The following is a 14694-nucleotide window of genomic DNA, read 5'->3' as shown; positions in this document are numbered from 1 at the left end:
AACAATCCAGGTAGAAAATCCAAAAAAGTTAAGTCAGGTCCTCTGGACAGTTTCTAATTCCAGAAACCATCCAGAGGACCTGACTTAACTTTGTTGGATAAGACAAAAACACTTTTGGTGAAAAGTGAAAACGTTGGTTACGTACTGTAACCCCAGATTCTATGAGTATAAGCGTAGCCCTTTAAGGCCTTCACTTTAGTGGGTTTATCCCGTTATGCGCAGAATAAGCACTGAAAAAATTTAGTCCACGCCCATCTGCTGTGTGGGCCCCACCCGGTCCGTATAAATTACGTTAAGAGCGGGAAATCGGCTCCCAAAATAGCTTTTTCTTCAGCCATTTAGGAGCCAGTGAGGCCCGACACTTAAAGGGCTACGCTTATACTCATAGAATCTGGGGTTACAGTATGTAACCAACGTTCTATGTCGTATAAGCTTCGCCCTTTAAGGCCTTCGCTTTAGTGGGTAAAGGGCGAAGCCGATGTGGTCCTCGCCTCACTGGGTCCATTCGAACACAGTTTGATGCTGAAGCTTGCCCAAAAAACGTCTTTTCACTCAGCTCCCCGTGTGCATAACTACGCGTTGCGTAATTATGTGCCATGCACAGACGCATGTTGTGTAACTATGCATACTGACAAAAACATGAACGCCCCGGAAATTTTCAATGGGGAAAGGATGTTGAAAAGAAGGGGGGGGGGGGCATGAACCAACTGGTTCATGGCTGAGTATAATAAACAGATCAAAAAACAATGAACTGATTATTGATCAAATGAACTGATTGGTAACAATAGTCATGAACTGATTAATGACAATAGAACCAAAAACACAGACACAACTTGTGACTGATAACAACATCTCACACTGTAATGCATGCAGACAGAAGTGAGCTTAAACAGAGTTCCATGAGAACAACAATATTCATTCTGTTAGAGCACTAAGGACAGAATGTGTCATGGAACGAGCCGTCACATCATGTAAATAAAAGCGAATGAATGAGCAGGGTGTTGACCACGCAGCCGCAGTGCAAATGTCCTGCATTGACATACCATTATGCAGAGCAGTCGAAGATGCGATAACCCTGGTCGAGTGTGCTTGAGGTTGACAGGAGGCTCTAAATCTGATGCTTCTAGGCTTCAGAAAAGGCCTCACACAGCCAGTGTGACAAGCGCTGGGTGGATAACGGGCGACCTGCAGATGCATCTCTATAATGCACAAACAGGTGTTGAGTTTGACACATTACAGCTGTGTCACACGTCAACGCCCGCACCGGACAGAGAAGATGAAAAGATGCTTCTTCTTCTGATCTGTGGGGGGGAGGGAAAAATCCCTCCAACGATATCACTCTTGATTTAAAAGAGCTCGTGATGTTTTTAGGCATAAAAGCTGGGTTTTGTCTTAAATCAGCTGAACTACCGTCAGCCTGAATTCTGAGACATGACGGAGCGACAGAGAAGGCAGATAAATCACTCACCCTCTTAGCGGATGTTAAAGCCAGCAGCAGGGCTGTTTTAAGAGACAAGAATTTAAGTGAAAACTGATCCAGAGGCTCAAATGGAGCTTGATCAGGGCTCGCAGGACCAGCGTTAAATCCCACTGTGGAGCAAGTGGGCGTGAAGCAGGCCTGCGTCTCTGTACACCTTTAGAAACCGCTTCATCAGCGGATGATTAAAAGCCGTTCTGTCTCAGAACCCTTCGTGGCAGGAAGAGATGGCTGCAGCATACGATTTAATCGTGCTGAATGCCAACTTCCTATCCATCAGCTGTTGTAGAAAACACAACACGCCGCCTAATGGGCATGAGATGGCCTCTACACCTTTCTCTGTACACCAGCGCTTAAAAGCTGTCCACTTTGATGTGTACAGCGCTGTGGTAAATGCAGCACGTGAATCTTGGATTGTGCGCACTACCTCCTTCGGAGGACCCATCCTTTCTAAGCGGGACCGCTCAGCGGCCAGACCCACAGGTGCTGACCTATTTCTGAGTAACTCCTGATCGTTCCTCCTGCTTCAAGGAGAGTGACCTCCCTCTACGGCAGTTTCCACGGACGACCCGACAACAGACGTTGCATGACTGTGAACCATGGTGCGTTCACGCGCTCGGGAGCCACCGGGAGAGCTGTCAATCCCTCCTCCTGAACTCGGTTCAGGAACCGTAAAATCAGAGGAAGTGGGGGAAACGTGTACAGGAGCGTTTTGGGCCATGGGCTGTGAGCAAATGCATCCACCCCCAGCGGTGGATCGTCTCGCGGGCTCAGGGAAAAACCATAATTGACACTGAGCGTTCTTCTCGTGTCGCAAACAGGTCCACAGCTGCTTTGCCAAACTTCTGCCACGTCTGAACCGTCAGGTCTGGGTGGAGAGTCCCGTCCCCGTGACGTGGGCCGCCCCTGGACATCACATCTGCCCCTCCGTTCAGAACACCGGGTATGTAAACTGCTCTGATGGAGAGCAGGTTGTGGTGAGCCCAACACAGTAGCTTTGCGCAATGTGTAACATCTGGGCTGAATGCACACCCCCTTGATGGTTATGTACGCAGCAGTCACCATGTTGTCTGTGTGAATCAACACATGTTGATTCTGTAGCACGGGAGCAAAGTGTTGAATCACATTCAGCACTGTGCGACACTCCAAAGACATTTATGTGGGCTGATGTGCGGTGGGGCCACAGCGCCCCTACTGCTTGAGATAGGCATGTCCCCCCCCAGCCTGACAGCGACGCGTCTGTGAAGACTGACACGTGTGACGTGGGTCTGCTGACGGGAACTCCCTCTGACAGAACCAGGGTGTTTCCCCAGTGTCGGAGGTCTGCTCTCACGGAGGGAGGGGCAGTGATCATCCGTCTTTTTTTGTTTTACTGGATCCACACGCAGACGCGCAAACCACCTCTGGAGGCGTCTCATGTGTAACAAACCCAGCGGAACCGCTGTGTGACCTAATGACATCATTCCTAACAGCTTCAAGATGGAAATAGCTGTTACCACTTTGCCAGGTCTTACGTGGCGGAGTTGACTTTTAAAAGTGTCGAACCTCGTTTGTGATAAACGAGCCTTCATGGTGGTTGAATTTAGTTCCACTCCCAGATAAACAATTGTCTGGGCTGGGAAAAAAATCGAGCTTTTCTTCCAATTTATGGCGAAAACCAGATTTGACAGGTGTGATGTCAACACCTGAGCCTGCCTCAGCGCCTCCTGTCTGGAGTAACAGGAGCAGCAGATCATCCAGGTAAAACAAAAAACTCTCATCCCTGCTCTGTGTAACAGATACTTCATCCCCTGAAAGGAGAAAAATGCAGGAATTTTCTGTGTTTTGAGATGATCGGTATGCGTTTCTCTGGATGTTGTACAACAGCTGTCTGGTTGTCAACATGTGAAAAAACGGTCTGTCAATGATCATCTTGTTGAAAAAAACTGTCCATCTGACCGGCGAGCATGTTTTAGCCACTATATGTAACGTTCGTAGAGTGAACGTGCGTTTAAGTGATGCGTCACGTTTGTACGGCTGTCAGCAGTCCGCCCCTCGAGACCGCTGTCATGCATCGCGGGAATGTTTTCTGCGTGACCCAAGGCGAGGTTTCCTCGAAAAAAGGCTCTGAACGCGCTTGTGCGCTGCATTCGGGCCGCGGACCAACCTTCATGTACAGGTGGGCCGGTGTGTGCTGAGGCAAAGCATGTGACAGCTGATGACGCTGCGGGGCTGCGCGATTGACGTCGCTGTGCGAACGTTGAGAGGCGGAGGGCGTGACTTCATCTACGCCATGCTGTTGGAGTGAAGGCTGCGAGCCCCGCGGAAGTACACGTTTTCTCTGGAGGGACGCACGCTGCTCTCGCTGGAAGGAGGCGGAACTCGTCATCAGGGTTCGTTCAGCTGCCTCACGCTTTATGCTGAGACGCGGTGGGTGACGGCTGCCCGCGTTTGATTCGGTGGGGCGAGTGTTGCTCTTGTGAGAGCGAAGACCTCCACCTCACCCAGCCTGCGGTCCACATTTATGCCGATGTGAGCCGGAGAGCCCCGGGCAGCTGTGTGTGTGTGAGCCACATCAACACAGCGCCGTTGGATGGAGGCTGTTTCATTCCACGAGTGCGAGTTTGACACCGCTTGGGTGAGGATCGCTTACCATTGTGTCGTGTGATCGACTCGTCATGTCTTGGAGCGACGGTGAGTTTAAAAAACCTTTATTTAAGGACACCGGCTCGTTATGTGTGAAGGATGTGTGCGCAGCCGCTGTGAGTTCATCCGAGCTTACAGACTGGCTAAAAAACAGACACTTTGATCATTGAATGATGATTTATTTCAACTTTCGTGTCACTTTTACGCACACCCTCCGCAGACCGTCATTTTCAAAACTTCTCCCTCTTGAGATCTGCGATTTGTTTGCCCAGAGCGCTGTCTTGCAGGCGAACTCTGGGGAAACGCTGAACTGCAGGTTGCCGGAATGAAGAGGGCTGGATTCTGACGGGCGGGGCTGGTGGTGGAAACTGAGCGAGAGCCGCGGCCGTGGAAACGTCGATGCTCTGCTAGCGACGGTCCCTCCAGTGGGCCGGGGGGCGGGATGAGCCGCGTGGCTTGATGAGGTGGCACACAGCCTCTGGCACCTCCTCCGACTGCTTCAACTCGCCAGCATGGAACTGAAGCTGCTCTCGAACATCGCGTCCGCCGTGATGGGCCCTCCATCAGGTCTTTGTGCAGTTTCTCCGGCAGCGAGGGAGAGTAATGAAACCAAGTGGATCGTTGGATCATCGTCATCCACGCTGCAATCGTTGACAGGCAAACCGTAGAAGGGGCACACATGTTGAAGATAATGTCTGCTGCCTTACAGAGGGAGTTCTTTGTCTCCAAGGCAGGTCTGCGGCCTTCAGCGCCTTTGGACAGGCTATATGCTAGCAGCGCCACGTTGTTGCTAGCTGCGGCTGCCTGAAAGCACATTGATGGGCTCGATTGGAGAGCGCGGTCACCGTCTGGTTCGTGTTTCTCTGGAGGGACGGGACGCTGCTCCGACCTGGACAGCTTAGCTCCGAAGCTTCCGCGAGGTTCGGCTCCAGGGGGGTTACCGAGGGATAGCCCCGCCCGGCGAACCCCTCCACTCTGGTGATGGGTGCGGACTGGGGACCGACTCTTCCAATCTACCAGGAAAAACCCGTCTGTGGCCTCGCCCGTAGGACGTCCTGTTGGGAGCGCGAGGCCATATGGGTCAAGACGGTGAGCCGGAATGGAGCCCAGTAACAACCTTCCTGCCGGATCATCCGAACTGGCGGGAAAGGCGTAGGACGTAAAAAAGGGTCCTTTCATGTCAGCCTCCTCCTGGGTTACGCCGGGCAACCCCTGGGGCGCCATCGGATGGGAGCAGTGTGATCGCCGATGCGAAATCGAGGTGGGATGGGGTGAGCATTCACTCAGCCCCCCCCCCCCCGACACTACGCTCCCCAGGAGGGAAAAAGCAGCGGGGGGCTGCAGCTGTGCACGCCTATCCCGGAGGAACCATCCGATTCGCTCCGAGGGTCGGCGATAAGAGGAAAAAATACAAGATGGCGTTGTCCAGCGTGTAGTGACCTGTCATTGGGAAATATTCCTCGGCGCTTACCTTGAATAGGACTACTCGTCATCTTCTCCTCGGGGAGAAGAACTCACCGGACGACCGGAGGTCGACTGCCGGGCCAAGCATCCTTAACAAAGGTTGGTCATCTACACAATTTTCCTTCTTTGTTCTTCTGACAGTGCTATATTAGCTCGCTGAAGAAAAAATGGGAGCCGATTTCCCGCTCTTAACGTAATTTATACGGACCGGGTGGGGCCCACACAGCAGGTGGGCGTGGACTAAATTTTTTCAGTGCTTATGCTGCGCATAACGGGATAAACCCACTAAAGCGAAGGCCTTAAAGGGCGAAGCTTATACGACATAGAACTCTGCAGCCTATCAGCACGGCTAACTTAATGAGGTTAGTTCCAATTTGAGGGACCTAAGTGGACCAATGGATTATTGCACCACAGCAGTTTATATTGTAGGTATTCAGGTGATGATGTGTGCAGACGTCATGCATCAATGGTGGTTTTAGCCTCTTTTCGGGGGTGCTCAACACCCCTAAATTTTAACTCAGCCCCTAAAAAAAATAAAGAAAACATCATTGGTATTCTGTAAGGAAACTCAGTTCTCAAACCTTAGATTCACCAAAAATACTGAATAAAAATTGAATAAATGATGACACTCAAACGGGCCAGTAATGTTATTAAATTATTTTTGTGTATGTGAATAATTCTGTTCAGTGCCCTGAGACGACTTATGTTGTTTGACCTGAAGTGAAACGTCACTTACCTGCAGGAGCTCCACCCACTAATTCTCAGACAGCATGTCAGTCATTGTCATTGTATTATGAACACTTTGTGGTCATAGGGAGTTCGTGAAAAATCATCAGAAAAAAATGGTTAAACGTTGTCAGTGGAGAATATAAAATTCAGACACATTACCCTGAGCATTTAGAGAGTGGAATACAGTTTATTCAATTTCCAAAATTAAACAAAGTTTGGAAAAATGTAAAATGGATAAAGGCCTGCGGCCGACCCCATGAACAGCTGAATACAACAGTGATAAACTGGAGGTACCACATGTTCGTCTGTACGAAGCTAACTGCAAGTAAATCCTACATGTTATGCCATAATTACATTAATGGTTAAATTAAAAGTTAATGCTTAAAGCTAGTTGTGCTTTATTTTGTATGTTTTAAGTGTAGATATATGTTGCAGCTTCTGGTTGCATAAGTGTAATCTTTGTTATGATCAGATAACACTAAATTGATTTTGTAAAAAGTGTTTATTATGTTCTGTAATATAAAGGGGAGTGCTGCGTCTGTCGCATCTTAGCTAGCACCTCTGCATTGCGCGCCGCTAGCTTAGCATTACTTATTGTTGTGCTATGATCTTTAAAATAGTTATTGAATCAAGTGTTTACTAATGTAGGTAAATCTAGATGTTTAACAACCTGTTAAAATACACCAGATTGCAGGAAATGGCATTGACTTTATTAAAAATTTTCTGGGGGAGGACCCCCATACTGGCAGCACGGTGGCGCAACTGGTAGAGCTGCTGCCTCTCAGTGAGCAGGTCCTTGGTTCAAACCCCAGTCCAGGGGCCTTTCTTGGTGGAGTTTGCATGTTCTCTCCGTGCATGTGTGGGTTTTCTCTGGGTACTCCGGTTTCCTCCGACAGACCAAAAACATGCATGTTAGACTGATTAGTAACTCTAAATTGTCTCTAGGTGAGTGAGAGAGTGAATGGTTGTTTGTCTCGTTTGTCTCTATGTGGCCCTGTGATGGACTTGCGACCCGTCCAGGGTGTACCCCGCCCCTCGCACAGTGATTGCTGGACATGGGCACCGGAGACCCCCGTGACCCAAAAATGGAAGAAGCGGGTAAAGATAATGGATGGATGGACCCCCATACTAGAGCTGTCATTTCTAACCCGAACCCAGAGCCTGGCCTGCCCCGCCTCAGATTAGGGCCGGGCTGGGCCGGTCAATAATAATGTGCGGGCCGGGCTGGTGTTGGGCTTTTGATTGCGTCAGCGGATGCGCGCGGCTGACGATCCAATTATATAGCAACATAGCTTGCCATACCATCTCCAGCTGCACGCGGCCATTTGACCGCATGTTGACTGGCCTTGAAAGAGATTTTTAAAAAGTTCAGTTAAAGTAAAGAAAGACATTCAAACAAATGAGACATCTTTGTTCTTTCCTTTAGAAGGTGGTGGTGTAATTTAAAAAAGATTCAGCTGCACTCAGCGGACGTGCGCGGCTGACGATCTAAACAGATCCCAAAATATCCCAAAAATATCCGACATGTCAGAGCAGGATCTGTGTCTGAATAATGCAGAATGCAGGCAGAAGCAGGGATTTAATGCTCTTTGATGGCCACGAAAGGACAAACACACCCTCAGCTCCGATCCTTCCCCATTTTATTCAGCTGCGTGTGTCTGTCAAACATTAATAACTTTATAAGCAGTCAAAGCTTAATTAAAAATTTTGGAGTTTATTTTGGGTTCGGACCTGTAATTACTGTTAATTCATCCGGTTGGGTGGGGTTCAGAAATGATGGCTATGGGCTGGGGCCGGGTTGGGTCAGATTTTTTGAGCCCGAATGCAACTCTACCCCAGACACCCCCACCAGTGTGTCTCCCCCACACACTTTACAAATGCTTCTGACAATAATGGCTACTGCGTTGTTCAAGCCAAGAGCCACTGTCAGCACTGAGGGCTAAGCACACCTTGAGGTCAGATCCTAGAATGGCTCGTCATGCAGCGCTCTTTGTGTTAATCAGGTGGTGGTGGCCTCGGATGGTATCCAAATCCCGGCTTGGATTATTGTCCCAGTCTGCCCCTGTTCGGCACTATATAAATAAACTGAACTGAATTGAATAGTTTGTCGTGTGCAACTGTTGTTGTTTCCACAAGCATTTATTGTTTAGCTGAATTTGTGATCTTTTTTGAAACGCTAAAATGTGCTTTATATATGATATGGATGATTAAATTTAATTCAGGCCTTTAATTTTTTTATGATTTGCTGTGAAGCCCATCGCAGGCTGGTGCTACTGACAGACATTTCTCGCATTTCATTTTTTCAGACTGATCCCAGAGTGAATGGGATGCTCAATTGACAAAAATGGGCTTTCATAACTTAAGTGAAAATCACCAAAACTCACACAAGTGTTAGCTGATGGCCTTGCAGTAGTGTGTCATTAGCATTCATTATAGTGCTATAAGCCAGAGTAATTACAGGCCCAAGTGCAGGGAGGAATAGCAGTTTACACTGCTAGTAATTTGATTTGCATCTACGCTAATAACTTCTTTTGTGTGTGTTTATGTGCCGTGTCAGAACACAAGTGCCATGTGGCTGCAGGCTGTGTGAGGCGAAATAAAAAGGCTTTTAAATTCTAAGCTCGAGTTGCCTTTGCTTTCAGCGCTCAAAGCTCTCAATCTGCCAAAGCATTATGATTAGCATGAACGCAGAACAATTGATACTGCTTCTTCTGAAAGTCATTTTGGTGTGCTTTGAAAAAAAAAATTGGGACAGTAAAGGAAAATAAAAAAATGTGTATATCTCAAGTTACTTGCAGAAGTTTTTCTTGCAGTACATGTGTATGTTTGTGATATAAAAGCAATAATCTATATCCTCACACAAAATGTTTGATTTTCTTCCAAATGGTGTTTTCTTGTCATAACTCTTCCTTTATGAAGACATTAAAGTAAACTCTCATGTTGCAACAAGTTGCAGCTCTTGTGTCTTGTTCTGTAAGAGCAACGGTAGGGCCCGAGGGGAACCAAAACCTGTAGGTTGTGAAAAGAGCAAGCCTCACTCTTCTGATGACTGACTGAGAATAGAGAAGTTTTCCCCAAAGCTGATGAGGTCACAGGGTTAAGACTATGCTTTTGTTCAGGCACACTGACATCCTATTTACCTGGCAGGCTCTGGCTTTCTTCTCCATGCAACTGTGACCTCAGTGTGAAAACCAGACCTTTGTCTTCCTGACAAATAGAGGCTCACCATTCTGATTCACTTGGTTACACCTCAGTGGTTTTTAGTGCAAGGCCTGTGGGCTCCCTATGTGGCCACGATGTGATAGCCTCGGCTGAAGAAATGTGAGCAACAGCTTTGGTTTCAACCTGGATTTTTGATCAGGGATATAGAAGAAAACTCTTAACCCTGTTTAGGCATTTATTGTCTTAACAATAAATCCAATAGTTCATGCACAATTCACCCTCTGTTAAAATGTCTTGATGACATCAAGGCATGGATGACTTCAAATTTCTTAAGTTTCAATGATCAGAAAACTGAAGTTGTGTTTAGCCCTAGCTCTACTGTTGTCTCTGTTCCTGTAAACCTTGACTTTCTTCAGCCATATCAAAAGCAGTCTGTTACCAATCTCGCGATGGATTTAGATTCAGACTTTAAGTTTAATAAACATATTAACTCTGTTCTATAAAAAGCTTCTTCCAGTTAAGGCAGATAGCTAAGCTTAAGTCTGTGATGACCAGATCTGACCTTGAAAAAGTAGTCCATGCATTTGTTACAACCCAGCTGGACTACTGTAAGGAGCTTTATGTTGGGGTCAGTCAGGTGTCCCTCTCACGTCTCCAGCTCGTCCAAAATGCTGCAGCTCAGCTGTTAATAGGAACTCCAAGGTTTGATAATATTTCACCAGTTCTGTCCTCCCTTCACTGGCTCCCCGTCAGAACTGGTTTTAAAATTCTCCTGTTGATCTTTAAGTGCATTAATGGCCTTGCACCTGCACACCTCTATGACATACGTCAACCATATGTTCCTTCTTGGGTGCTGAGATCATCTGACCAGGTGTTTTTGGTTGGAACAAAAACCAGGCTGAAGCTCAGAGGAGATCAGGCTTTTCAGTCATTGGCCCTAAAATTTGGAACAACCTGCCCCTCAACATTAAACAGGTCACGACGTTACCTGTTTTATTCACTGACATTTAACACATTGTGATTTGATTTACTAGTTCATTGTTTTGTGTTTTTATGTTTTTCTTTTGATGCTTTCAATTACATCCAGTCATCCATCCATTATCTTTACCTGCTTTTTCCTTTTCAGGTCTTGGGGTCACTGGTGCACAGCCATCACTGTGCGAGAGGCAGGGGACACCCTGGACAGGTCTCCAGTCCATCACAGGGACACGTGGAACTAACAAGACAAACAACCATTCACTGTCTCACTCACACCTAGGGACAAGATAAAGTTACCAATCAGTCTAACATGTACTGCATGTTTTTGGTTAGTGGGAGGAAACCAAGAGTGCCCGGAGAAAACTTAATTTGCCCCACTCTGCCCTTGAGCAAGACCCTTAACCCCCACCATCTGCTCCCCTCAAATGTCCTAGGTAGCCCTCTGCTCCACACAGAGGGCTGGTAGCTCAGTGGTCTGTAGTTGTGTCAGGAAGGGCATCCAGCATAATAACAACTGCCAAGTCTTCATGTGAGTTAGTTCACTGTGACAACCCCTAAAGAAGGGAGCAGCAGGAAAAAAAATGGAAAAAAGCTAATTGAACCACCTGCAATACTTGTTGACTGTGAAAAAAACGTTATCTTCAGTAATGTCAGTATTGAAGACAAAAGCATGTAGATGTATTACAAAAGCAGATTATTTTTGTGTGTGATATAGCGGCTATGGCTGAAGTGGTTGGAGCAGTCATGCTCCAATGCAAGTTGGGGGTTCAAATCCACCAGTAATCACATGCCGAAGTGTCCATGGGCAAAACACTGAACCCCTCATTGCCTCTGATGTGTGAATGTGATCTAAAGCTCTGATTAGTCTCATTAGAATGATTTGTTCAATTAGCTTTGTATAGATCTAGTAGAGAGCTGTATGAATGGGTAAATGAGGCACAGATTGTAGTGTAAAGAGCTTTGAGTGTCTTGATAAGATAGAAAGGTGCTATATACAGTAAGTACAGTCAATTTACATTATGGTTGCACTTAAATTAAGACTAAAGCATCAAATACAAAATTTAATGTTAGCAATTTTAGCTTATAAAATTAGATAAGTTTTTAAAGTTGATGCTATGAATATTTCATATGAGATATGTTAGGATTTGTGGTCGGAGCAAACCCAGAGTGCAGAACAGGGACTCAACTCGGCAGATATACAAAAATAAGTTTTTAATGATAAATAAAAAGTACAAAATAAATATGCTGACGGGGCAGCAAAACTTACATAAACAAGGAGGGAGTCACGGGGAGCTCAGGAGACACGGGGAACTCGAGGAACCAGGAAGACAAAGAGAGACTCAGGAGACTCAAGGAAGCGTACCCAACGAAGACGACCCGACAAAGGACAAGACAGAATAGGAAGACTTAAATACAAGGAGAAGACGAGACATGATAACAAACAGCTGGGACGAGACACAGGTGGCACTAATGGAACTAATGAGGGAGCACGAGGGAAACAGAAAAACCGGGCCACAGAAAACTAACATCCTTACAAGATATTGACTATGCTGCCATGAAAACTGAAAACAAACCAATTTTTAGTCACAGCATTTTTATTGTAATGATTTATTAGAGAAATACACACAAGATTAATTCATTAATGGGGTAGCTCAATCATTTCTAAAAGGAATTGTTTTCAACTTAAACATTTATTCTCCAGAGCCACACTGTACAAAAAAGATAAATTCTTATTGTTGTTTTGTCCACATAGCTATTACGGCAATATGTGCACCAAAATGCACTCCTCAAGAGTGTATTTCTTTTTGTTGCAGATGAAATATTTAGAGGTCCCACGGACACTAGATTCACTAGAAGTCTGATCTTGATTCAGGAATTCTGACTAATTACAGACCTAATCTAATATTCATCTCCAAAATTCTCGAGAAAATATTTGTAGGCCAGTTGTGTGAATATCTACATCTGTTTGAACATCTACAACAACAGTGAAGACCTGAACAGACCACCCAGTACCGGCACACTGTATGTTGGTGCTAGGATGGTCTCTGGGGCACACCTTCTCCTCCGGTGCCTGCCCTCTTCTTGTCGACAGTCATGTCAAACTTGTTCAAAACACCAAAGTCCATGCACAATAATACAGCTAAAGGCATGCCCCAGAGGGCATGCCCCAGAGACCATCCTAGCACCAACATAACTGTTTTTATTTTCCACTTTGAAGTAAGCTGTTGGGCCAGAAGCAGTTTTTGTTTGGTGTTTCCTCAGACTGATGAAGCCTTCTGGATGGAAGGTGAAACGTCTCAGCACAAAAAAGAAAAGAAAAAAAGAAACAGTCCAGATGACCTGACTGAAAATTGTTGGATACTGGCTAACAATGAGCCAACAATTAAATTAAACTGCCTAAAAGACCATGGAATGGCCATAGAAGGCCATTTGGGCCTTTTATATTTGGCTGTTGGAAAAACATCAATTATTCCTGTATACTCTACATGCCTCCATCGTTTTTCAACATAAGATGATAGCAGTCTGAACGTACTGCATGAAAGTTGACAGGTAATATCCATTCCTTTGAGGAATGCAAGGTCTCTTATTTGATTTGTGAACATCAGCAGTATTTGGAATTTGATTCATTGAGTTAAATGCTATGACCATTAAAATCAGCAGCTGTTTCTGTGCATGGCTAGCCTCTAGGTTTCAGTTTGTCGCCCATGTATGCTAATGTTTAGATAAGGCCGTATTTGATGCAGTGTGTTATATTTGACACAACAGTAATTGCCTTCTTGTGTCCGGCTTCCGACTTATCAGTTACCAGTGCTGGCTTATTACTATCCAGATATGACTTCAGCAAGGATAAAAGTAGCCTGCAAGAATATTTCCTGCACAAACTCCCACCTTGGGAAAGATCTCACAATTTAACAGACTTCTCAAGTTGTCACATTCACTTACTTTAGTCAGAGCTGGATAAAATGATATGGGGCTGCATCTTCATTAAAGTGAATAAAGCTCTGACAGAGATTTAACTTTGATTTGTCTCATGTTTTGTAAACGCACAATGACTTCACTGAAGCCCTTTAAGGTGTACAAATGACTTATGGTCCAACATTTGAGTGAATTAAAAGGTAAAACAAAAGAAAAAGGTTTTAAAAAAAAGTAAAAAGGTAAGGTAAAATGAGTCCTAGAGGCTCAATGGAATTAACATGTCTAAATAAAGGTTAAATGAAAAAAAAAAAAAAAAAACAGAAGCCTTTACATGACCGGGCTACTCTATAATAACTGTTCCCACCTAACATTGATGTTGGTTTTAACATTGTGTTTGAAGGTGTGTAAATTACTGATAAAGCACTCAATATTTGTACTTTTATTGCATAATGAATAAAACGTAAAGGTTGTTTGTTTTTTCTGGTTTATTTAGTACTTTTTAAATTTTCCTTAACTTAAATCTGCCATGGTCCATGAGCAGTATACAGTCAAAAAAAGGAAACATTTTAAAAGACAAGATAAAGAAAGTGCTTTCTTTTTTTTAATTCTAAGGTTTTATTAGGATAAAATAAAAAATAATCTGGTATAGCCAACTTCTAAATATATTCATATCTAGGCTCAAGTTTAGAAAAACACAACAAATTGCAGTTAGTTATTTTGTATTAAACAAAAATACAACCAAAATGGAAAAACTGTGTGTGAAAACTTAGTCCATTCTTTGATTGTGCTGCTTGTGGAGCCTCCTTTAGCAGCAATAACTATCAGAGAGTCAGAGTCAGAGTCAGAGTTTCTTTATTGTCATTCGCACCTCATGTGGTACATGTGGTGGAGCGAAATTATGTACACAAGGTCCCAGTTACATCCAACAATAAAATGTATAAGAAAAACAGTAATAACATCGAAGATATGAACTAAGAAAAACATCAACTAAATATACACTAAGCACTCATAACATAAAACATTGAACATCAGCACAAACATGAACATGAGTCTGTGAGCAGATGTGCACGCATGAACACATCAACATTGAAACAGATCAGCAGCAACATGAAACAGATCAGCAGCAACATGATATGGTTTTTCACAGTGATTATTCTAGTTAGAGATTCATGAGTCTAACAGCCTCAGGGTAGAAGCTGTTCCTCAGTCTAGTGGTTCTACACTTAATGCTCCTTAACCTCCTTCCTGAGGGGAGTGGGGCAAAAAGTGTGTGTGCTGGGTGGGTGGGGTCCTTCATGATGCAGGTGGCCCTCTTCCTGCATCTGGAGGTGTAGATGTCTGTG

This window comes from Nematolebias whitei, chromosome 3 (assembly GCF_014905685.2).
Source record: "Nematolebias whitei isolate Nwh7 chromosome 3, NemWhi1, whole genome shotgun sequence".
NCBI classification, from domain to species: Eukaryota; Metazoa; Chordata; class Actinopteri; order Cyprinodontiformes; family Rivulidae; genus Nematolebias; species Nematolebias whitei.
This window is presented reverse-complemented; position numbering follows the sequence as displayed.